The sequence below is a fragment of the Panthera leo genome, chromosome B3 (assembly GCF_018350215.1).
Source record: "Panthera leo isolate Ple1 chromosome B3, P.leo_Ple1_pat1.1, whole genome shotgun sequence".
NCBI classification, from domain to species: domain Eukaryota; kingdom Metazoa; phylum Chordata; class Mammalia; order Carnivora; family Felidae; genus Panthera; species Panthera leo.
This window is the reverse complement of record NC_056684.1, coordinates 132,055,694-132,078,831: the sequence shown is the minus strand read 5'-3', so window position 1 is coordinate 132,078,831 and position 23,138 is coordinate 132,055,694. Positions and strand designations below refer to the sequence as shown.

General features: G+C 46.0%; 1 protein-coding gene and 1 long non-coding RNA gene across 11 annotated transcripts in view; one reads left to right on the top strand and one right to left on the bottom strand.

The window, feature by feature from the left end:
- The window catches only part of FOXN3 (forkhead box N3), a 391,024-nt gene that overhangs the window by 321,884 nt on the left and 46,002 nt on the right, over positions 1 to 23,138 (top strand). The window lies entirely within an intron of this gene.
- On the bottom strand, positions 2,230 to 6,037 carry LOC122223038. The gene is made up of 3 exons (XR_006204013.1): positions 5,853 to 6,037; positions 5,447 to 5,593; positions 2,230 to 3,893 (listed from the first exon to the last, which is right to left on the bottom strand). It is a non-coding gene; the product is annotated as an uncharacterized LOC122223038 (long non-coding RNA).

Genomic DNA, 23,138 nt, shown 5'->3' with positions numbered 1-23,138 from the left:
TTGCCCACAGGTAATCTAGAAGAACCTACCGCCTCCAGGACCTTGATTTCCCCATGCTCGGTAACCTAATACATCCACCCACACATTCTAGAGATTGGGACATAAACATCTTTGAGGAGAGGACATTATTCTGCCTTCCATGATCTCTAAGACCCCTTCCAACTGAACGTGCAGTGGTTCCACTCAAGTGCTGGGGCTCGAGTGTCAGCCCTTGATGGAAACCTCCAAGGTCATGGTACCTGATGGGGCCCAAGAGCTGCTGGTGCCAGCCAGTGTTGGCATAAGCCCCTCGCTCTGGTATACCCCCCTTCTTTACATTAGATGGTTAGCTGTCTTTTGGCCTTTCTTGTGATTTCCAAGAAATAGGGTTACAGAGCTTCAATGAGGGAGTTGATAGGACACAAGGTTCTAACAGCCCTTGGTTCCAAAGTTCTCTCTCCATGGTGAAGTTTTCAAAACAGCAGACCTTTCTCTCCATTCTCCTCTATCTTCTTGCTAGCTTACTTAGCAGATATTGGCAAGCACTGACTGTGGGTGCAGTGATTAAGAAGTAACCCCTGCTCCCAAGGAGTGGTAGGCAGAGAGGGTCCAAACGGCCATAGTTCAAGTGTCACCAAGGAACAGACAAAATAGCATTAGTCAAAGGCTGGATGCAGTCGACTTGGCTTCTCACTGGTGAAATTTGAGCTGCAGCTTTAAGAGTTGGGAGGATTTCAACAGCTGAGGGTATGGTCGTACCTGCTGGCCGTGGGGACTGTGTGTGGGCTAAGGGGAAGGAAACATGACCATGGGACTCGACTGGGCAGAGAACTCTGCTTTCCTCACCTGCTCTCACCTGTTCAGCCATGGAAAAGAAGTATCTTTTCCCCATATGACCAGCACAACCATAGTGCCTTTCCACTTACATTTTTCCTTCCACTTTACCCAAAGCGGGCTTCGATCATCTCCTTATGCATTTGGGCACCTCGGTTTAGTTTTCAACATGTGATCACCTAGTGCCGTGGGTTGAATGGTTGAATGGTGCCCTCTCCCCCGAAAAGATATGTTGAAGTCCTCTCCCACCCCCCGGTACCTGGGAATGTGACCTCAGTTTGGAAATAGGGTCTTTGCAGCCATAATCAGTTTGCATCTTGTAACCAAGATGCGGCTGTTAGTGGGCCCTGATCCAATGGGACTGGCGTTACTAGAAGTGGGAAATTTGGACACAGACACACCCAGGAAGAGTTCCGCGAGATGACAGAGACGGCGATGGGAGCGATGCAGCTGCAAAGCCAAGGGAAGCCCGGGGCTGGGGACCGCCACCGGATGAGGTGAGGGAAGGAATCTCTCCTAAACGTTTCAGAGGGAGGAGCGTGGCCCTGCCAGCACCTTGGTTTTGGACCTCTAGCCTCCAGAACTATAAGACAGCAAATTCTTCTTGTTTTAAGCCACCCAGTTTGTGGTTCTTCGTTTCAGCAGTCCTAGGAACTAACAGTTCGTACTCGGCCCTGTCCCAGGCTAATTTGGCTTGTGTCTACCCAGATGACCTTGGTGTGTCCGGGAAGTTCAGTTGTGCCTGTTGAAGTCACATCCGTAGCTGGTAGATGGTCTGTGCAAGGGAATGTGGTCATCAGAGGGGCACCTCACTTTTCTGGCCTTTAGGCTGAAGTCTCTGGGATCTACATTCAGGAGAAGGACAGCGAGGGAGGGTGGGACAAGCAGACACAGCTTCCCTCCGATTCCGTTCCTCCGGGGACTCCGTTCCTCCGGGGACTCTCCAGGCCCAGCCGATTGGGACGTGGTTCCTATTAGAAAAATTGGAGCTAGACCGGCATCACAAGGTTTTAGAGCAAAGGACTTCAGAGTTCATTTATTCCAACACCTCTTGACAGATGATAAACTGCCCTGGGAAGCATCATGTGATCCGTGCAAGGGTCCCTCTGCTAGTAGCCAAGTGAGGACTTGAATTCATATCTGAAATCGCACACCCAGACCTTTAAGATTTACAGGGACTCTAAAGGCTGTGGTTCTGGCTTCTGAAAGTTTTCTTTGGGGCACAGTATTTTAACTTACGTCTTTTTTTTTTTTTGTAATGTTTATTTATATTTGGGAGAGAGAGAGAGACTGTGTAAGTGGGGGAAGCGTAGAGAGAGAGGGAGACAGAATCAGAAGCAGGCTGCAGGCTCTGAGCTGTCAGCACAGAGCCCGACGCGGGGCTCTAAACCATGAGCCGTGAGATCATGACCTGAGCCAAAGTCAGACGCTCAACCAACTGAGCCACCCAGGTGTCCCTTAACTTACGTGTTAAGACTATTCTGTATTTACTGGGGAAGAAAAAGCATAAGGATTTTTTTAAAAGAAAGAAGCAAAAACGAGGAACATGTTGACCTTCAAGAAAGTGTTGTGAGAGAAATAAGTTTATGTGACTTTTTAAAAAGTCCCACGGACGTTTAGTTTTACTGTGTGTCGTGGAAAAAGAAATCCACCCCCACCCCCAGCCTCAGGTGGATGGGAATTCCGTCTGGCTCCTAGCTTCATTTGTTGACTGTCCCACTTGGGTATTGCAGGGTATAGAATTTATTAAATCAGCAGCTATTTTACGACCTCAGACACCACCAAGTAGCCCTTTTAGCCCTGTTGTGACTTTCCTGTCCTGCCGCGGGGTGAAATAGAGCCACTAATGTTGTTCGGATAGATTTCACTTTCCAGAGCTGCTTTCCATCACAAGGACAGACTGCCAGGTAGATCCAGTATGGCGGCAGCAACGGATGCACGCCATCTTGGTAGCGTTAAGTCAATATCTCTCCTGAAGGTTCTGAGGAATGTCATGCGCGAGGCACATTGCTTGCATGAGCATCCTTTATGCTGGGTGCCCGGGAATGCCATTTTTATCAGTAAGACATAAAAGGAGACACGAAGAGAGATCATTTTGCTCAGCAGCACACAATGAAAGGAATGGGGGGGGGGGAGGGGTTGTGGTATTTTTGTCGTTGTTGTTACTATTACTGTTTCTTGGCTTCCTCCAACGAAGAAGTGCCGTGTGGCTTTCAGGAGTCTCTCCGTGCAAATGCATCCTGTCACAAGTGATCGGTGGCCTGCCATTTTGAAATGGCCAGAAGTGGCTTTAGTGGCCCTTACGAAATGATCGTTGCCGTGCCGGGTGCTGGAGACCGGCTTCTCAGAGACGTTGACGCCGGTCTCTTTCCTCCTGCCTCTCTCGCAACTGCCGGTGCGCTGTCACTTTAACAAACTATCACCCTGAAAGGAGGTTGCTTCATCCAGGGCTGTGGGAAAACAAGGTTAGAAGAGCAGAGACTTTTGTCAATGGTGAGTAAGTGGGATTAGTTAAACCAATATTGAAAAATGGTTTGCACAACTCCCGGCGGCTCGTGTTACTTCGGAAAGGATGTGCTCTTTCAGTCCTGGCTGGCACAGATACAGTTAAAGCTGCATCAGGGACCTTTGTTATATAATGCTTCCCGGTTATATAATTAAGGGTCCTGTTTTTTCTTGTCCTGGTTTATATCGATTGGAAAGAGGATAGAGGATCGCAACAGTTCACAGTCTCCCGTAATAGGCACAGCAGTAATTTTATTGATTAAAGCACATGGGCTCTATTGGTTGTCAGGAATACTATGTGCAGGATGAAGCGTGCATATGTGATCTGTGACCAGTTTGTGCTCGAAGATTGTGAGTTTCAGACACATGTATCATCCCACAGATGAGCATTTTCAAAGAACCGACCTTCGGATTCTGGCTTCCGGGAACCTTCGGGTTTCTGCCCCTGTCTCTAGCCCGTCAGAATCCTAAGACAGGCCTGGGTACGGAAAAGCACCCAGCGTCAAGTAGTGACTGTTAACGGCTGCTGTGGCTGTTGCCGACCGGGCCCAGATACAGCGAGGAAACATTACGACCTAAGGGCAGGTAGGGTTCTGGGGAGTCAGGTCCACACTTCACACTTGAGCAGCTGAGGGCACCTGCTCCATCCTGGCCCGCGCCAGCTCTTTCAAATGTAAACTCAGTAGCCGTAAGTTGCTGCCAGTCTATCGGAGCCGACCTAGAAGTCGGTTTCCCCCCCCACCCCGTCCCTGTACTGCCATCCACATGGCTTGGAAGGACTGCGGAATAGGCACGTCCACTTTGTGCCCCCAGCTCAGTGGGCGCGAGAAAGATCCAGAAAAGAGCATCACATGGGGCAGCCATGCTATTCCTTGACCTCCTCTGTCTCTGGACGTGAGCGTCCTGGGACCCTGGCTCCCTGGCTCCCCCGCCCTGTGGCTGGAACCTCACGAACAGCCGCTAGTCCTCAGGGGCTGGCGCCCACGTCCTGCTGTAACAAAACTCTGGTCAGCAGGACCTCGGAGGGCACCCTTTCCACTCTGCCAGGCGGATCAAATCCTCGCTTTGCCTCTTACTGACAACTTAGTCCTGGACCCACTGCACCCTTCTTCCGCCTCAGCTGCCCTCCCTCACGAGCCCCTGGCTCCTCAGCCCCCTCCAGTGCCCTCCTCGCCTCGGGCCAGAATTCCCTGTGGCCAGTGCGGCCAAGAAGTCGTGCTAAAGTCTCCTCCGGCGCAATAGTCGGACTGGGCTGTCAGTGCTTCCTAAAAAGCAAGCGCTAATAATATCAAATGGGGTTGTGGATAATTTTGATTTTCTTCCCTACACTCTTCTTGCTTTTTATCATGTTTTCTACACCAAACACGTACTGTGTTTCTAATTGGAAAGAAAAAGAGTTTAAAATCGCAGTTTGGGAGACCGAAAATAAAAATAAGAGACTTTTTTTTGTTTTCAGTAGAATAACAACAGCAACGCCTTAACTACCCAAGGTGAATCAGTGCAGGAATATGAGGCAGGCTTGCTTCTCCTCATCAAGTAATAAATGGCCTTGCGCAGGTGAGATGGTGTGGGACATTATCATCATCATTATCAACCTCAAGTCCTGAGGTTTTTTGCAGAGCTCCTGGGTATGTGCTACTCCAGTAGACATCGTGGGGATTTATTACAAGGTTGTTGTGAGGCTCAAAGGAGAAAATAGATGTGAAAGTACTTTATAAATGGAAGCTATTATTTCCAACAAAAAGGAGAGAACTCTGATCTACATTGGGAAACAAGGCAGAACGTCGTACGGATGTACATACGATTTAACATAGAGAAAGGCATGGCCGCTACAATCTAAGAACTTAAGTTCATCTGTTGGTTAAATAAATATTTTGGGGGGGCCACCACGTGCCTTGAATAGGTGGTGATGCTTGGGATTTATCAATGAAAACACAGATACAGATGCTTTCCCTTGTAGAGCCTTGTGAGGGAAATAGATGAAAAACAGTACATCCAATAAATAAAAAAACAGCAGTCCATCAAAATAACAGTAGCTGTGACTAACACGTAACGTAATGCTTACTCTGTGCCGGGCCTAGTTATAAGCCCCTTACGAGTAGTTCCAAACACCCAGGAAGGTAGATACCTGGTAGACTGTTAACCACGTTGGGAGAAAATGATCCCCACAGAGGTGCGTTGACTTGCCCAGGGTCTCGCAGCTCGTGATGCCAGAGCTGGAATTCAGTCTCAGACAGCCTGGCCTTCATCACAGAAGGTGTCAGCAGGTGTGAGACTGTGAGGAAAGACACAGAGCAGGGTAAGGGATCATCCATTCAGCAGACATCCTGTGAGTGCTCTGTGCCTGGCATCATGTCGGATGCCTGGGGTACAGAATGGAAGGAGGAGAGCGTTGATGGTATAGTGATGAGCATAACTGCCTTCCCAGAGGGAAGGGGGAGCATCCCTGCCTGGAAGAGTCCACGGTGTCCTGGGGAAGACAGAGGGGTGCACAGACATATTAGCGAACCATGTGATAACATTGTGGGATATACCTTTTTCCTTGGTTTCCCAGGATAGTAGAGACACCATGTTGGAAAAGCATTGGATTCCATGACCCTAATGTTTAGGGCTCGTGAAGTCCTGGCATCAGCTGCCTCACCTTTTTCTAGAGGCGACTGCTCAGTACACTGTCTTGCAGAGGCAGATGAAGCCAGTAGCCACTTTGGTTAGACTCTAGGTCACAAAGCCAAGGGTCTTAGCCATCCTGAGCTCATAATCTCCCATCTACACCAGTAGGGCTGGTTCCATTCCCCTTGACACCCTTCTGCTCAGCTGGTGGCTGTGCTGCCATCATTGTTTGCTCTTCTGAATGTCATTCTTACTCCCTTTCATCTGTCCTGAGTGTCACACAGAGCGATAGCCCACAAAGAGCCGGATACACAAAGGCCTGTACCCAGCCCTGCACATGGTCCCTTGTCCCAAGACCTGCAGAGGACCAGCTGAGGAAGACACAGCCCACTAAAGAAAAGCCCTTGGAAGTTTATTTCCTGCTAGTGAGGGGTCAATAGCATGTGGTTCCTGCCAAAACACGGCACATTTGTTCCCAGAATATATCTTCCTTCTGCAGCCAGGGTTGTCCTAACAGTTTGTACCTGGACAAGGACTGATCCCGGTTCTCAACGGCCGTTTCTTCTCCCACTTATGTGATCCCACAGCTCCCAGGATAGAAGGATGTTCTGCCTGCTCACCTACTATAATCACATGCTCAGAGCTGAGGGTCACAAGGAATTCATAAACACCCTTGTGTTATAGGGGTTTTTGTTTGCTTGGTTACGGGTTATGTTTGTTTCCCTATTTCTTTTGTCTGACAAAGTCCATCACTAAGTCTGAATCGTCTTTGCCTTTGCTCAGGATTCATGAGATCAGCATTGTCACCGGGGAAGTTCCCCCTTACCTGTTTTTGTCCCCGAGGCAACCACTCTCTCTCTCTTCCCATAGACCCGAGTGCAGGAGAGTGGCCGTCTTCATAAACATCCCTCAGAGGTCAGGACCCCCTGCCCCTCTTGGGGCGGTTGAACCAATTCCCTTCATTGGGCCTGTGGTGGTGGGTTTTGTTGCTTATTAGAAGCCTAGCACTTGGCCAGGTTTTTCCGTGACCAGTGTTCCAGTCCTCAGAACAACCCATGGTATGGTTGGGAAAACCCAGGCTCAGAGAACTTCAGTAACCTCTTCCCAGGCACACAGCTCGCAAGTACTAGAACAGGACTTCAGTCCAGGCTTTGAAATTTCAGTTTGTTTTTCTTTCCAGTATACCACCCCAAACGATGTTTGGGTTAGAAAGTATATTTCTTTTATATTTCTATAATATAATGTATATATTTTATATAATATATTTTTATTATGTATTTTATTTATATATTTATATATATTATATATTTTATAATTTATATTTAAATTATATATTTATTTATATATTTTGTTATATATTTTATATAATTTTATATTTCTATAATATAATAATATTACATATTTCTTAATATAATATAATTATATTAGTTCTGCATACATTCTCTTGTGTGGGGAAATGAACTGAGCCTGTCTTCCTAACGTGTCTTCTTAAAACACTCCCAGTATCCTACAAGCCATGCCTTTTAAAAAAAAAAAAAAAACAAAACTTATTTTTTCGGCTCCTGTAATAAGCTAGAAGAGGCAGGGTTGAAGACTTTCTCCTAATAAAATAAGAAATTGCATCTTCTTCCAATCTGTGTTTTTCTGTCTCTAAACAAGTTACAGATGATATAATATTAAAATGATGGTCTGCCTTACAGATGAAGAATGAAACGGAAGTTATCCAAAGTCACATTTTAAACTGTAGAAATGGGTTAGCAGGAGACCTGTCAGTTCCCCCACACATTAGCAAGTTTTGCAGGAGATTTTATTGACTAGACAAAAAGAAAGGTTCATAATGTGGTGTCCAAGAACACCTTGAGGGTTCTTTGAGTTTTAAGGGTCTAGGCAAATCCCAGAAATTATATGCAAAACATGTACCTTGCTGAGCATTTCTAATTAGAGATTCCTTCTTTTCCGTCAGACCCTCAAAGGACATCTTCACTGTATCCGTGTTCGCTGTTGCGTAACAAATTACCATGAACGGTGGCTTAAAACGACACAGTCACCCTGGGTCAGGAGTCAGGGCACAGCCTCGGTGGGTCCCCTGCCCAGGGTCTCACCAGGTAACAAACAAGTGTCGGCAGGTGTCCGTTCTTTCTGGAGCTTGGGGTCCTCTTTCAAGCTCGTAGGGCTGTTGCCAGAGTTCAGTCCTTGCGGGTGGAAGGATGGAGGTCCCCGTTGTCTCGCCAAGTCTCAGATGGGGTCCACTCGCAGCTGGGTAGGCTCCCAAAGTCCCAGCCACGTGGTCCCCTCAGTCACACAGCTGATTTCTTCAAGGCCAGCAAGAGACCCTCATTTCCAGTCCGCTAGGAACACCGTCTCACGTGATGTAAGGCACAGGTACACCCCCACGTCTCTCAAGTCCCCATTATGTCTCTTTGCTTTTACAAATAATCTACATTAGTACCTGTGTTCTCTAACCGAAAGACCCCAAGAGGATTTCCACTTTCGAAAGATCCCAAGAGGATTTCCACTTTTACACACACACACACACACACACACACACACACACACACACACACACAAGGGGAAAATAGTGCTCAGCGTTTGTTAGGGGCAGTGAGCACCCTGGCAGCGAGAGTGGCGCCACCCAGAGCCTTCCCCACGAACCACATGCAGCGTCTCCACATCAAGCCTCCGGAGCTCTGACCTGTGTGAGCACCTGTGCTGCATCCCCATTTATTCTGTGCATCCGTTAGCAAGATGCGTCCTGAGCTGTAACCTAAAAGGTATAACCTCAAAAGATTATTGTTTTTGTTTCTGTCTGGGAATGCTCAGAATTTTTTTTCGTATAAATTAAGGATGATTGCCTCTGCACTTACAAAAAGTTTCATAGGGACACTCTCCTTTCAGATGGCTGGGGAAGCCTGTAACCCCGGGAGTGGCTGACTACCCATCACCTTTGCCATATTTCATTATTAGAAGCAAGTAACAGATTCCATCTTCACTGAAAGGGAGGGAGATTATATATAAGAGAGCATGACCCACTGGCGGGGTCACCTTAGTGATTGGTCTGCCACGGCCACCTCCTAAAAGCTCAGAAGCCCACTGCTCTGGAATCTTTGAAAAACTACATGACTGGCATCCTACAAACATTTCATTAGTTCACCGACTAGTCATATTACATCCCTAGGAAGAGAAACATGACGGAATGGAAAGAAATCGAATAGATTTTATCTAGGTGGAGTGGGGTACCATGAAGGGAGACTAATTGGTGAAGCATTGAGAGAAAAAGAGCTTATTCTAGGCTGTGTGGAAGAAGGTCCATGGCAAACACCACGGTGCAGTTTTTGTCAATATCATGGCCATATTCGCTCTAATTTTTGAGACAAAAAAAAATCATGGTTTGGACAAATGGGAGGCAGCCAGACCCCAAAACAGCTTAAAGCTCCTCATTCCTGAGTAACGAGGGGTAGCAGCATGCTGACTGAGATCATTCTGGTTTTGCTTGGAGTCTGATTCAAGGTTAATAAAGACGTTCGAAATTGAATGTGAGTTGGTCTGTGGTAGAACTGAATGGGATATTCCCAGAGTTGCTTTTTCTCCTGGCTCTGTTTACTGAGTGTATTCGTTTCCTAGGTCTGCCCTCACAAAGTACCACAAACTAGGTAGCTTTCTCAACAGAAACGTATTCATGCACAGTTCTGGAGGCTAGAAGCCCGAGATCGAGGTACTGACAGGCCCACACTCCCCACAGAGGCTCCATCTAGGGAAGGATCTGCCCCAGGTCTGTCTCCTAACTTTGGTGGTTCCTTGGTTTGTGTTCTTCACATGGCATTCCCCCTGTGCTTCTGTCTGTGTCTGTCACAGATTCCCCTTTTTATTTTTATTTTTTATTTTTAATTTTTTTTAATTTTTTTTTTTTTTAACATTTATTCATTTTTGAGACAGAGACAGAGCATGAACGGGGGAAGGTCAGAGAGAGAGGGAGACACAGAATCTGAAACAGGCTCCAGGCTCTGAGCTGTCAGCACAGAGCCCGACGCGGGGCTCGAACTCACGGACCGCGAGATCATGACCTGAGCTGAAGTCGGACGCCCAACCGACTGAGCCACCCAGGCGCCCCAGATTCCCCTTTTTAATAATGCCAATCATATTGGATGGGGGGCCCACCTGCTCTAGTGTGAACTCACCTAATTATATCTGCAACAATCCTAATTCCAACTAAAGTTATGAGGTACAGGGTAGGGCTTCAGTTCAGGGGTAGGGAATGGACACAATTCAATCCCTAACACTTAAGGAAGAATAATTTAAAATTTCCCTGGCGACCGTTCTGTTCTAGCAAGTAAGTAAAATTCTCCTCGGTGGGTTGATGGCCAGAGACTGCTTTCCCTTTCTTCCCTCCTCATTTTTGGGAATTTACTGTCTTCTCATGAGAATGGCATCCTTGCCTTTTGGACTTCTTTTAGAGGTAAAGCTCCTTTCATTTTGCATCTAAATTGGTCAGTCCTAAACCTATTTCTGGTAGTAGGATACTTGTCCAGAGGTCAGTTATCTGCTAACCCCACCTGTAAGTGGGGTGGGGACTGGAGAACCCAGGTCACAAAGGAAACAGAATTCTGAGCAAAGATACCACCCATTTGTAGAATAAACCCTTTTTAAGAGGGCCCTGTGGGGGCACCTGGCTGGCTCAATCAGTAAAGCATGCAACTCTTGATCTCAGAGTCATGAGTTCAAGCCCCATATTGGGCATAGAGCTTATTTTTAAAAACAAGACAGAAAGAGAGTGTGCTGTGGGCTTTCACTCATATCTGATTATCCCCCACTTTACACATAATTCTAACAGACTTTTAAAGTCTGACTTTCCAATTCACAGGATAAGAGAAGCACGGATCTATGTATAGGGCAAATCAGAGCAGCAGGTGATGGTAGGAGGGGAGTCTCAGAAAGCTTGAAGAACAAATTCCAGGGGCGCCTGGGTGGCTCCGTTGGTTAAGTATCTAACTTGGCTCAGGTCATGATCTCATAGTTCATGAGTTTAAGCCCCGCATGGGACTCTCTGCTGTCAGTGCAGAGCCGGTCCTCTCTCTCTCTCTACCTCTCCACCTCCCTTCTCTCTCTCTGTCTCTCTCTCTGTCTCTCTCTCTCAAAAATAAGTATCGTTTAAAAAAGCAAATTCCAAACGATCTAGTTCAAATAGTACTTCTGTTATGACGTCTCTTTGTGATATTTTCCTGTAAATTCCAATATCACTTATCAGTTGTCACTTGTTTTCTTATTGGCAAACATTTTTAACTTCTCAACCAGATCATTGTAAGAGCCCGGATGTACCCAGTTGTGCCTAGCACAATACCTGACATATAGTAAGAGTATCAATAAATTCTTACTGAAGACTGAATAACTAAAAAAGATAATGTCCTATATCAGGATGGGTGTCAAAGCATTTTGAGCAGGAAAGGTGATTCTGTTTACTTTTTAAATTCTGTATTAAAGATACAAAACCTGAAACCTTACCTTTCCATAGACTTTTAAGAGCTATTCAGCTATCTCATTATTTTATTTATAAACCTAGCAATTCTTTTTTTTTAATATGAAATTTATTGTCAAATTGGTTTCCATACAACACCCAGTGCTCATCCCAAGAGGTGCCCTCCTCAGTACCCCTCACCCACCTCCCCCCCCCACCCCCCATCAACCCTCAGTTTGTTCTCAGTTGTTCTCTTACGTTTTAAGCCTAGCAATTCTTAACAATCACTTTTAAGGGGGCCTCTTATTAATGTTAGGTCTCATTTACAAACTTAATTAAACTCCTTTAAACATTTTAAACTACATTTGTAAAGGAAATCGAACATATTAAATTTATAAGGACTCAATTGCCTGACTCAACAAACAAGCCTCCCAGAACACTTAAGCAATTCTTATAAATCTAATTAAGCTTAAAGTACGTTACACCTTATGGTCTTATAACTTTTCTTAGACTGTATATGACCTTAGTGAGATTTCGACTTAAAATGCAAATTGGTTATATAATTCCACATTTTAGTTGATGTTTCATGGTTTGTCTGCTCTTATAGGCTGATTCTCTTAATTATAACAAATATTTAACATACTAGACCTGCATCGATTTATTTCAAAAAAAATAATAATTCTACAGATCTAATTTTCTTAAGCATTTTTGTGCTTTATTCTGAATCTGCCTCGGGTTAAAGGTGCTCCCTCAGGTTGTCCAAGGGAAAGAAGGACACCCTTCCCCTCTGCCTTTCAGGACCTTAGAAACAACAGGGATCTTTGGACACTTCTCTTCACCAGCACCCACGAGTGCCCCCCTCCTCCCCGCCCTTGACAGTCCAGTGGGAGAATTGGCACAGATCCCTATCAGGTGCTCCTTGAAGGGACCTAACAGGTGCCTTTGGCAGCTTTGAGAGAGAAAGTCTGAGCAATCTGAGACTTCTGGAGGCTACCCAGCAGCACGATTCAGTCCTCAGCCTTTTTCTAAATCTTCCCCACCCTGAAGGAATTCACAAAGGTGGACAGACAAGCCCCACACACTGCTGGGGAGCCATCAGCTACCTGTGTCTGGACACCTCCCAAGACCTCCCACCCCTCATCTTTAGGACTGTGCCGTGAGCACCATGGACAGAAGGCAAGGGGTGGGGGGGGCTGGCCAGGGCACCACAGTCGACGGTCTGTATCCCACTCCCACCCAGTGCTTTCCCCACTGGAGGCCGTACATCAGGACAGCCTCACCAGCTTCCTTTCTGACTGCCATTCTACATTTTTCTCTCTCTCCCATAGAGAAATCTAGTCCACGGTGGCCAAAGGCTGAATTCAGAATGTGGACCTGGGTCAGAACCACTACAGTCACTCAGATTACTGGAAATAACAGACCAAAATCCTGCTCTCTAGTCCACATTTTTAAATATTTGAGCCCAAATGTTTTTCTTATCCTTCAGTAACACTAAGGGCACATTCCATTGTTCAAATATTTTCTTCAGAACTTTTGCCCCCAAATAACAAGTTATAAAAATAAACAGTTGCCTACATTTTCTAAAAAAGCAAAGAAAAAAGAAGGAAGGGATACTTACTTTGACTCAAGAACAATTAATTGTTTCTTTGAGGTCATCTCAAACTGGGGGCATTGCCTTCCTAAGTGAGTTTTGGGGGGGTGGAGGAGGGGCGGCCTTCTCGGCTTAACTGGGATTTCATAATGACCAGTGGGTATCAGCCTACACTCAGTTGAATATCTGTACCCCCTCCCCCGAGCTGCTAGGCCAAGCCTGCCTTTTTTGAGTCACTTTGTAAATGAGGCCACGACCTACAGAAGCAGGTGTCGCTTCTTGCAGGCCCACATCCCTCGCTTCGAGGCAAACCTTACCAAATTCTAATGTCCACCCACAGAGGTCCGTACCCACAAACCTCTAGCCGTCGATAGAATGAATCATACATTTTCTAAATCTTACGTATTGGTTATGTCTTTCTATGAGAGTCCAAAGACCTTGCAAGTATATGGACTGGTGCATGATCTTCATATAATGCTGAATGTTAAGATGGCCCTGTGGATGCTCACCTTTGACTAGCCGGGGCTCCCCACCCCCACCCCCTGTCCCCCACCGGCCATTCCATAAGTGACATTAGCTCTGGAAACCATCATGTGTTACAGCAGTGCCCAGTGATGGGTTTCCATGGTGACGCCCAAGTCCTAAAGCAAAGATTGTAAGACAGGGCAGTATATGATACAGTTTTTAAATGTTGTTAAATACCTAAGATGAAAAGAAGAGAAATATTTCAAGAGGCAGTGCTTTGTGTACTGGAATATTGTCTTAAAGGGAATGCCGTATTTCCCAACAACGTAGGCTGAGAGAGATCTTGCTGTCTGAGACAAACATTCGTAAATGTCTGACAAAGGCTCTTGGTCCAATGAGGAAGTTGCTAAAGCAAGTTCTTTATAACTACAGTGAAGAAAAGCCGGAATAATACAATTCAGCTATCATTTATTTGTTACAGAACGTTAAGGGATTTGCAAGGCTTCCTGGCTTTTGCTACATATATCACGAACCTGACTGTAACCAAAGGTTATATATGATATGGTGTGGTGAATAATGCATGGACAGTGATAACACACTCTAAAAGAGAAAGCGAGAGAAAAGAAGGTGGCTTTTAAGTACAGTATGGGATTTCCTTTCCTGCCATGGTGATACATGATATAGTGCTCTGTGGCGCGCAAAATGTTAGCGGTTGTCATAGCGATAGAACACCATCCCGGAGAAAGGAAGAAAGGCTGGCGTAAGACACTTCGCTAGAATTAGAACCACGGTTACAACAAAATGATCATTGTGAGCCCTGTATTTAGCGTCAAATAGTAAAATGCACGCTCAGTTTTTTTCTCGGTGATAATTCTGAGCGGCCCTGGCAACCATCCTAAGGCTTGTATTACACATACAAGCTTCTACCTTCACTTGAGAGTTTTGTACCTTTTGCCGCACGTGCTGCTCGTTGGTGCAAAAACAGATTATGTTTTTAATGCCTCCCTGAACTCACTTTGAGCCACTGATCCAACTCCATAAGCTTCAGGGTCTAAACACCTCAGCAGAGTCCGTAATTAATTTCCGTGTTTCTCCTTGCCCTCAGGGTTGCCTCCCCTTGGTCGTTTTTCGGTCATTGTTCTGTCTCGTTAGATCTTGAGTGAACGGTTCTTCCAGTGGACCCCTCGACACTGGAGCTAACCTTTGCTTTCTGGTGGTTCTTCGGGACTCTCTTCTTGTGGTGGAGCCTCCAGGGGGCCAGGTCCTGCCTCTCCGAGTACGTGCTCCGACACGGCTCATGGAAATTCCTCTGCTGTTCAGTTGCCCCAGCACGTTAGCTCCAGGGGGTTCCTAGAAGGCCAAGGTCAGGAGTCCATTGGGTCCAGATCGGTCATCTTTGCCTCAGCCACGACTGCATCCCTCCCAGTCGTCCAGCCCACGAGGACACATTCGTGATCCATCCAAGCGTGGGGTAGGTGGGGTGGCAAGGGTTGTGTGCGTACACAGCCCAGAGGAATCCATCCCCCCACCTGAAAACAGAGCTTGAATTGCAGGTCCTTGAGGGTGTGGGCTTTGGTTGCATCATTCTGGTCTGATGATGACGATACAGCACTTAGCAATTGCCTGGTTCTCTCCTGCTTGCTTTCTACACATCAGCTGGCTGAATCCTTCCATGGCCATTTATGCATATGGAAGCTGATGCCGGGAGGGGGTGAGTATCTTGACTAAGATCAACGAGTGGTTCAGTGCAGAGCTGGCCCCAGAGCCTGTGTCCCAAACCTCTCTGCCACTTCCCGGGATCTGAATTGGAACCAAGGGAGGCCTCAAATGTACCCAGAGGAACCTGGCTCCTCTTGTGAGACCTTTGGGATCGGTGGTGTGCCAAAAAGAAAACTGGGGTGATGAGAAAGGAGGAAGAGACTTTGAACCTCAGTGAGAAGGCGTTACTTGCACAAAGCAAGGTAACAGGCCAGAGCAAACAAAAGTTCTCTCAGAAGTGGTTATCGATATGGAATTCACCGTTATTACAATAATGGGGATAGGACAGTGCAAGCAGATTATTAGATTATTAGAATGGAGAGGCCCCTGCCTCAGGCTGCTTACAGTTTCTTTTTTGTTTTTTTTTTATGTTTTATTTATTTTTGAGACAGAGAGAGAGCATGAGCAGGGAGGGGCAGAGAAAGAGGGGGGAAGACACAGAATCCGAAGCAGGCTCCAGGCTCCGAGCTGTCAGCACAGAGCCCGCCATGGGGCTCGAGCTCACGAACGTGACCTGAGCCGAAGTCGGACACTCAACCGACTGAGCCACCCAGGCGCCCCTTACAGTTTCTGGCATATCGTCTCAGTGATATCTCAGCACTGCACCCCAGCACGGTCTGGGCACCCCTGAGTATACCACCCCATTGATTAAATGGGATATCGAACTTTCACAAGTGTTAAGCACAACTGTAATAGCAGCTCATGTTAATTGACCATTTCTGTGTACCAGGCATTGTTCTAAGGGCTTTGCACGGGTCAGCTTGTTTGATCTGCACAGCAGCCCCCTAAGGGAGGGTGCTATTGCATTTTCCAGTGGAGGAAACTGAGGCACAGAGCGGTTAAGTCAACTACCGGGCCACACACCTAGTTCATGGCCAGGCTGTCAGTCACCCATCCAACAGGTATTTGAGGAAAGCCCGCTGTGTGCGAGCTGCACTGCCCTCAGCTCCTGGGATATAGCGATGAGCAGCGGACAAGTTCTTTGCCTCGCGGGGCTGCTGTTCACACAAACGCTCACACACGCACAAGTTACGGGCTCTGAGCATCTCCAGTGATGCCTGTCAAGTATTAAGGGGAGGCAGGAATTTCTGAGGAGGAGAAAGGAGCTTCCAAAGACTCCGGGAATAAGTGGATGGCTTAGACAAAAGCAGAGAGTAGGGATATGGGAGCTCAGATTCTGGAAGACCTTGGAAGCATAGGCAGGGTCTTCACTGGGAGTGGATTGGGAATAGAGTCTGTGTGTGGAGACAAAGCCTTCTCATGACACACAGTGTCGATCAGAAGTAGTCGCAGTGGACGGTTTAGACCTTCTGGTTCTGCAGACAAGAAAAGCAGGGCCCAGACAGTTTCTCTGAGATGTATTCCCTGCATGAGCAGTCCCACATGCCCAGCTTTTCTGGTAAAAGCCCCACATTGAAAACAATGTAAATAAATGTCCAAGGATGAGCCCCCATCCGTCTGTACCCCTGATGAACAGAGAGGAAGCCCTAATGCTGGATGAAAAAAACAAGTTGTGAAACAGTGTATACCTTTGTCTCCATTTATGTAAGACAACAACACCCATAAATGGTTTTGAAAGATCTAAGTTCTTGTCTGCTTGTCTGAAGAGAAGCAGCTGTGGGCAGATAGATACCAGTCTTGTAGGAAAGGTTACCTTCGGAGAAGGGGCAGGGCAGTAGGGTTGGGCAGCCTGTCTTGATAATGGCCTCATTTTTTTAAAATAAGCGACTGTATTGAATTAGTCACGTAATTAAAAATTAACTTTCTTTCTTTTTTTTAAAAAAAAGGACAATCAGCTTGCCTAATGGTACACACTGAGTTAGTGGAAGAGGCAAGGCAGGTCTGGCTTCCCGTCCCCACTCAAGCACCTGAATATTCAGGCATGGAGGGGTGAGGTGGAGGGGGTCCAGAGAGTCGTAACCAGCCAAGGAATCCCAGGAACCATACAAGTGCCAACGCATTAGACAGGGTTTCGCTAAATGAATGTGTGTTTTTCAAAAAAGACTCCAGTTCCTAATGGCATTAGTATTCCAAGCAGCCGAATCCCAGGCTGGAGAAAGGTACAAATGATGATTGCTCATTAGCAAATAGAATACAGATGTTAGGTTCATCTTGCCTGAGTGCCTTGGCACCTTGGGGAGCCACAAGCACAGTGAGCCAGGCCCAGCAGCGCGCTGCAGGCTCAGCACGGGGAGGGAGCCTCTGCGAAGGAGGAGGGGACACCGGCCATTTCGACGTTTTTGGGGGCTGGACTGTATGTTTCCATCGGTAGTTTGTTGGGACGGATGGGTCAGAGTGGGAAGCTAACATTTCCAAAATAACTAACTCTCTCCCCCCCCAAAAAAAAAAATTTTTTTTAATATATTTTTTATTTTACTTTTTGGGTTTCATTTCTTTCTTAACCATCTTATGAACTGGGGTGCCTGGCTTTGGAAAGGAAACTGAGGCTCAGAGAGGTGAAGTCCCGTGCCCAGAGTCACACAGCGACTGGATGGTGAATGAGAAGTCAGATGTTTCTGGCTCCAGGACTCTGACTTTTTGGCCTCCTTTCTCACTAACCGTCGAGAGGAAGGGAGGCAGACTGCAGATAAACAGTTTGAGATCTCACACGCTTGTGCTTTTCTTAAGACACCCACTCCTCTCTTGAGAAGTGTCCAGGAAATACATCCCATTTGTCAGGAGCCTTTTAAAGCTAAATTGAGGTGTTTCTTAAGAATCAGCACAGCGCTAAGTCCCAGCTGAAGCAAGGTAGATACAAAGAGTGAGATGTGAATTCAACATCCTTGCCTGCCGGAAGTGTCTGGCCCGGTCGTAGGGTAAAGACTGAAAAGCAAACGGTCACATAAAGCAAACGGCGTGACAGTTCCACACGACAGGGAACAAGGTGTGGAAGCTGGATTTTCATTAAGGGGTGGGTATGATTTCCTGAGGAAGAAAGGTTGGGGAAGGGACTCCAGGTTTGGTAATGGCATGAATCAAAACCCCCACGAGGAAACCCAAAACTGGCTGGAGGGGCAGGGGCTGCTACAAGGAGAGCGGCCAGCCAGTCAGGTCTGATTGCCAGATGGGAAGGTTGGATCAGGTCTTACAGGATTGAAAAGAGCTGGTGGAGGTTTCGAAGGAACCGGGCTCCGAAGGCTGGTGCTGTGTGGACAGGGATTTTGCAAAGAGCGAGCTTGGGAAACAGAGCTTCTGACATCAGCTGAGCACTGGGGTTGAGGGTGTGCGAGGTAGTGGGGTGCCTGCGTTTTTTAAAAGATTTTCGTATATTTATTTATTTTCAGTAATCTCTACACCCAACTTGGGGCTTGAACTCACAATCCCGAGGTCAAGAGTTGTACTCTCTACCTACTGAGCCAGCCAGGACCCCCAGCCTGGATGCATTCCAAATGTATTTGCAATATGCTTGTGTTAGAAACGCTTTACCTGAGAAGACATTTCCCACCTTGACCTGTCTTTCGCAGATTATTCTGTTTGGGGTAAAATTTGGGTTTAAAAAAAAAATTTTTTTTTGTTGTTCGTTTTTGGTTTTTATCCAGCAGGGATGATGGAAAGTTAATCAGGGCATAATGTCTTTTATTAGTCAGGTGTTGTTGCTGCCTACCCTTACACACACACACACACACACACACACACACACACACACACACACACATCACATCCTGCTTACAAACTCTGCTTGTGTGCCCATCCAAATTGAGTCCTCTGCGCAAACTTACTAACTGCCTTTCCTACGATACAGTGGAATGTGTTGGCCCAGGCGCCCCTGGTGATGTGAGCCACACCTGCTGCCCGTGGTCAGGCCCGGCGAGGTGTTTGGGTTGCTCATCAGCAAAAATGTCTCACTTGTTTTGGTCAGAACAGGTAAGCGTGCCCCTAGTGATTCTCAGCAAGTTTGTAAACTTGATCCAGAGGTACTCAGGTTACTTGATTAAGAAGTACCTGGTCAGTGTTCCAGGTGAAATAAAGGAGTTTTAGAGACAGGAACCATTTTATTAGTCCATCAGCATCTGCCCAGCTGTTAAAATTTTGAGACAACCAGTCATCAAATTTTTCAGCTGTCTTGCCACCAGACACCCGCATCGAATGTCACCGTAGGTCTCGTGGTCCAACAAATCCTCTCGACTCCCATACACCAGCCACTGCACAGACCAGCCCCTTTCCTTCTGCATTTGGGCAGGCGGGGGTAAGCCACCAGCAGCATGCCCCATGCAAAAACAAAGCCAAGCTTCCAGAAGCGACCGACCTTAACTTCTTGTTCTGGGCTGAAACGTTTTACTGTCATTTTCACTAAGTTCCTGTCCTCCCAACTTTGTTCACCCTGTTGAGTGGCTGGATTCGGTCTGGTCAGATGCATCCTGCTTGGGGGGGGGGGGTCTAAAGTTAATTTAGAAACGACATTTTAAATAGTGGAAGCCTTTTATATAATGATGTGAAAATTGTTCTGCTTTTGAAAATCAAAATCAAACATGAAACAGTATGTGTCTCCGTAAAGAAGTTCGATCTCTTGCTGGGATATTACTTTGGCTTTCTGCCAAAAAAAAAAAAAAAAAAAAGCCTTCTATTTATTCTTCTAACTCTGAAGACATGAAGCAAAAGGTATTTGAGGAAGGAGGAGGGTTTGTAATTGTTTTATCCTCAAGACTAGAAGCTAGATTTGCAAAGCAGCACTTTTTTTTTTTAAAAGCTGTAACCCAGACAAGAAAAATTGGGTGCCTTCCCCAAATAGAATCTCTAAACTGTACAGTGAAAGCTCGAATAACTAGTTTGGATTTCGAAAGACAGAAGACCCTTCCTGTTGTTGACTGCAGTTTAATTACATAATTAACCCACCAGTCCTGTTTTTATCTGCTTTAGACGCCTTGCAAAATAATTTTCCATAGAGTTACACTGCTCTTCTCATGCACTCTCTCCCTTATTAACCATCTGAAGGTAAATTCTTTTAATTCTCTTGCTTTCCTAAAAGGGCTTGGCTCGCCTCACCTTACCTGATAAACAATTTACAGTCAGAAGCCGCGTCTGGCCCTCTGATACGGATCAGAAAATGGAATTGTGTTACTCCCAAGGAGCCTGTGTTTTGTTTTGTTTTTTCTTTTAAGAAAATACTCTGCTTAGATAGAAGGCGTTCACGTTACTCAGTCCCCACTATCCCGGGGTGGTGGGGGGGCGGGGGCGGGGGATCTGATAAAATACAGAAAATGTAGTTAGTTGCCGTCAAAGTTGAACCACATCCCCCGGCAAATCTTTTCACAGCCATAATTGAGTGAATAATATAACCAAGTTGACTTACAAAAGCTGCTGTTTGCTCCCTCCTTATGCCCCAGAGCAAACAAAATAGGCAGGTTCCCAATTTGGAGCCGCTGGCCTAGGCGGCCTGAAGCCCAGGCCTTTGTTTGCTGTTGAGTTTGCGGCAAATAGATGTGAAGAGATTAACCAAACAAGAAGGCCCAGCTCGTCCTGGTGGCCCTTTCGGTCCTGCCGGGAGAGTATAACCCGAGGGCAGAGAAGGGTGGGTCTCTGGTAGAAAGTGCCAGTGACAGACCTCACCCAAGCTCCACCCTGGATGAAGCGAGTAGGATAGAACCTGCTTCTAAGTGATAGAATCATCGGTTTTAGAGATTCAGTCCAACCTCCTTATTTTACAGATAAGGAAACTCTCTAATTTAATAGATAAGGACACAGAAGCCACTCGTGCTAAGTAACCTGCCTGAGACCAGTTGGTATCTGGACTAGATAATAAAAAGAAGATACATCATCAAAGCTGAGCATACCCTGATTGATTGATTGATTTAATGGTCATTAATTTTTGAAAAAGAGAGAGAGAGCGCACAGGGGAGGGGCAGAGAGAGACGGAGACACGGAATCCCAAGCAGGCTCCAGGCTCTGAGCTGTCAGCACAGAGCCCAACGCGGGGCTCGAGCTCACAAACCATGAGATCATGACCTGAGCTGAAGTCAGATGCTTAACCGATTAAGCTACCCAGGCTCCCCTACACTGATTTATTTATTAATCTTTGGGAGTTTTCTAACTTCTCTTAAACTGTTTCGATAGTTTGCTGCTCGCATGTTGCCCCAGGAGACTTAGTTGTTCCAATCTTCAAGAATCCATGAGAAGAAAGCTCACTGAGGAAAGACCATAGTTTAACAAAGTACAGTGATACTCTCATCATCTTTGAGACCGTCAAAGGAAGTATAAAATTTAGAAGAAAGAGTTGCTTAATAAATTATTAGGTATGCCCTTGAGCAACTGCACCACAGTTTTTGGTGTTGCATGCTTTTTTTCTGGAAACACAGTTGTCAAATGTCCTCTGGGTGGCCATCTTCCTGTCTCGTCTACAACAAAAGGAAAGAGCCTTCTTCAGTATTCTCTACTTAGGTGAGCTGGAAGGGTCATATCTTCAGATGTGGAAAGGTCATATCCTCAGTGGCTTGTCCAAAATGTATGTTTTACTTTACTTATCTGTATATACCTCATCTATCCAAAAAAAAAGAAGGGAAGTGGGGCACCTGGGTGGCTCAGTTGGTTAAGTGTCCGACTTTGGCTCAGGGCACGATCTCATGGTCCATGAGTTCAAACCCCATTGAACTCGCAGTGCTGAGCCTGCTTGGGATTCTCTCTCTCTCTCTCTCTCTCTCTCTCTCTCTCCCCCCCCCCCTCCCTCTCAAAAATAAACAAAAAATGGGGGGAAGAGATTGATAACGATAAAAGTGCACGAAGCACCTGCACTATGAACAAGAAAATTTAAACACTATTAAACAAGGAAAGTGCAATGTAATACTGCTTAATATAGGAATATTTTTAAGTTCATTTTTATTTATTTTGAGAGAGAGAGAGAGGCAGAGAGAAAGGGAGACAGAATCCCAAGCAGGCTTCATGCTGTCAAACTCACGAACCGTGAGATCATGACCTGAACCAAAATCAAGAGTCAGACACTTAACCGACTGAGCCACCCAGGTACCCCAATGTAGGATTTTTTTTTTAAGTAGCCCTGTGAAAAGAAAAGGGAGAGAGAAGGGCACTCTTGAGGGCTGTACTTCCAGAGTCCAGGCTAAGAAAATGACAGCGATTGATTTAAAACCCAGCTCTGAGTTTCCCAGCAGCAAAGGCAAAGAGAGAAATGGGTTGGTTCACACAGCTCTCATTCCTAGTACAAGTATACCTACCATTGAATTGCCTGGCTCTGAGAATAAGGGCAATTTGTCAGGGTTGTATTTGAGAGGGGTAGGAAATAATGCCTTTAACAGAATTTAACAACAGATGCAAAAGTTGCACGCGTACCCTTTTCTTATAAAGCCGTTGGTGAAAAGGAAGGTTTCAGCGCCGACTGAAGTTGTCTCAAGATTGTGTTCTGTGGACAGAAGGGGAGAATCACAGGTGTATCGTCATATTCCATGGATCTGCTCTGACTCTTTCTTATGCCTCAGGAGAAACTGTGTCCAGGCACGCGTCAGAGATGCTGCGGGCTCAATTGCAGACCACCGCGATAAAGTAAATATTGCAATAAGCGAATCAAATGAATTTTTTGGTTTCCCAGTACATATAACAGTTACGTTTACACCATACTGTAGTCTGCTAAATATGCAACAGCATTATGTCTTAAGAAAAAGAATGGATACTCCTTAATTTAAAAATACTTTGTTGCTAAAAATGCCACAATCATCTGAGCTTTCAGCCAGTCATAATCACTGATCAGAGATCACCCTGGCAAAGATAATAATGATGAAAAAGTTTGAAATATTGAGAAAATTACCTAAATGTGACACAAAAAACACAAAGTGACCGAATGCTGTTGGAAAAATGGGGCTGATAAATTGCTTAATTCAGGGTTACTACAAACCTTCAATTTGTAAAATAAAACACAGTGTCTGCGAAGCATAGTAAAACGAGACATGCCCCCGTGTGGAAAATACTGGGCGGCTTAGCTGGATATCCAGGAGTATGCCCAGG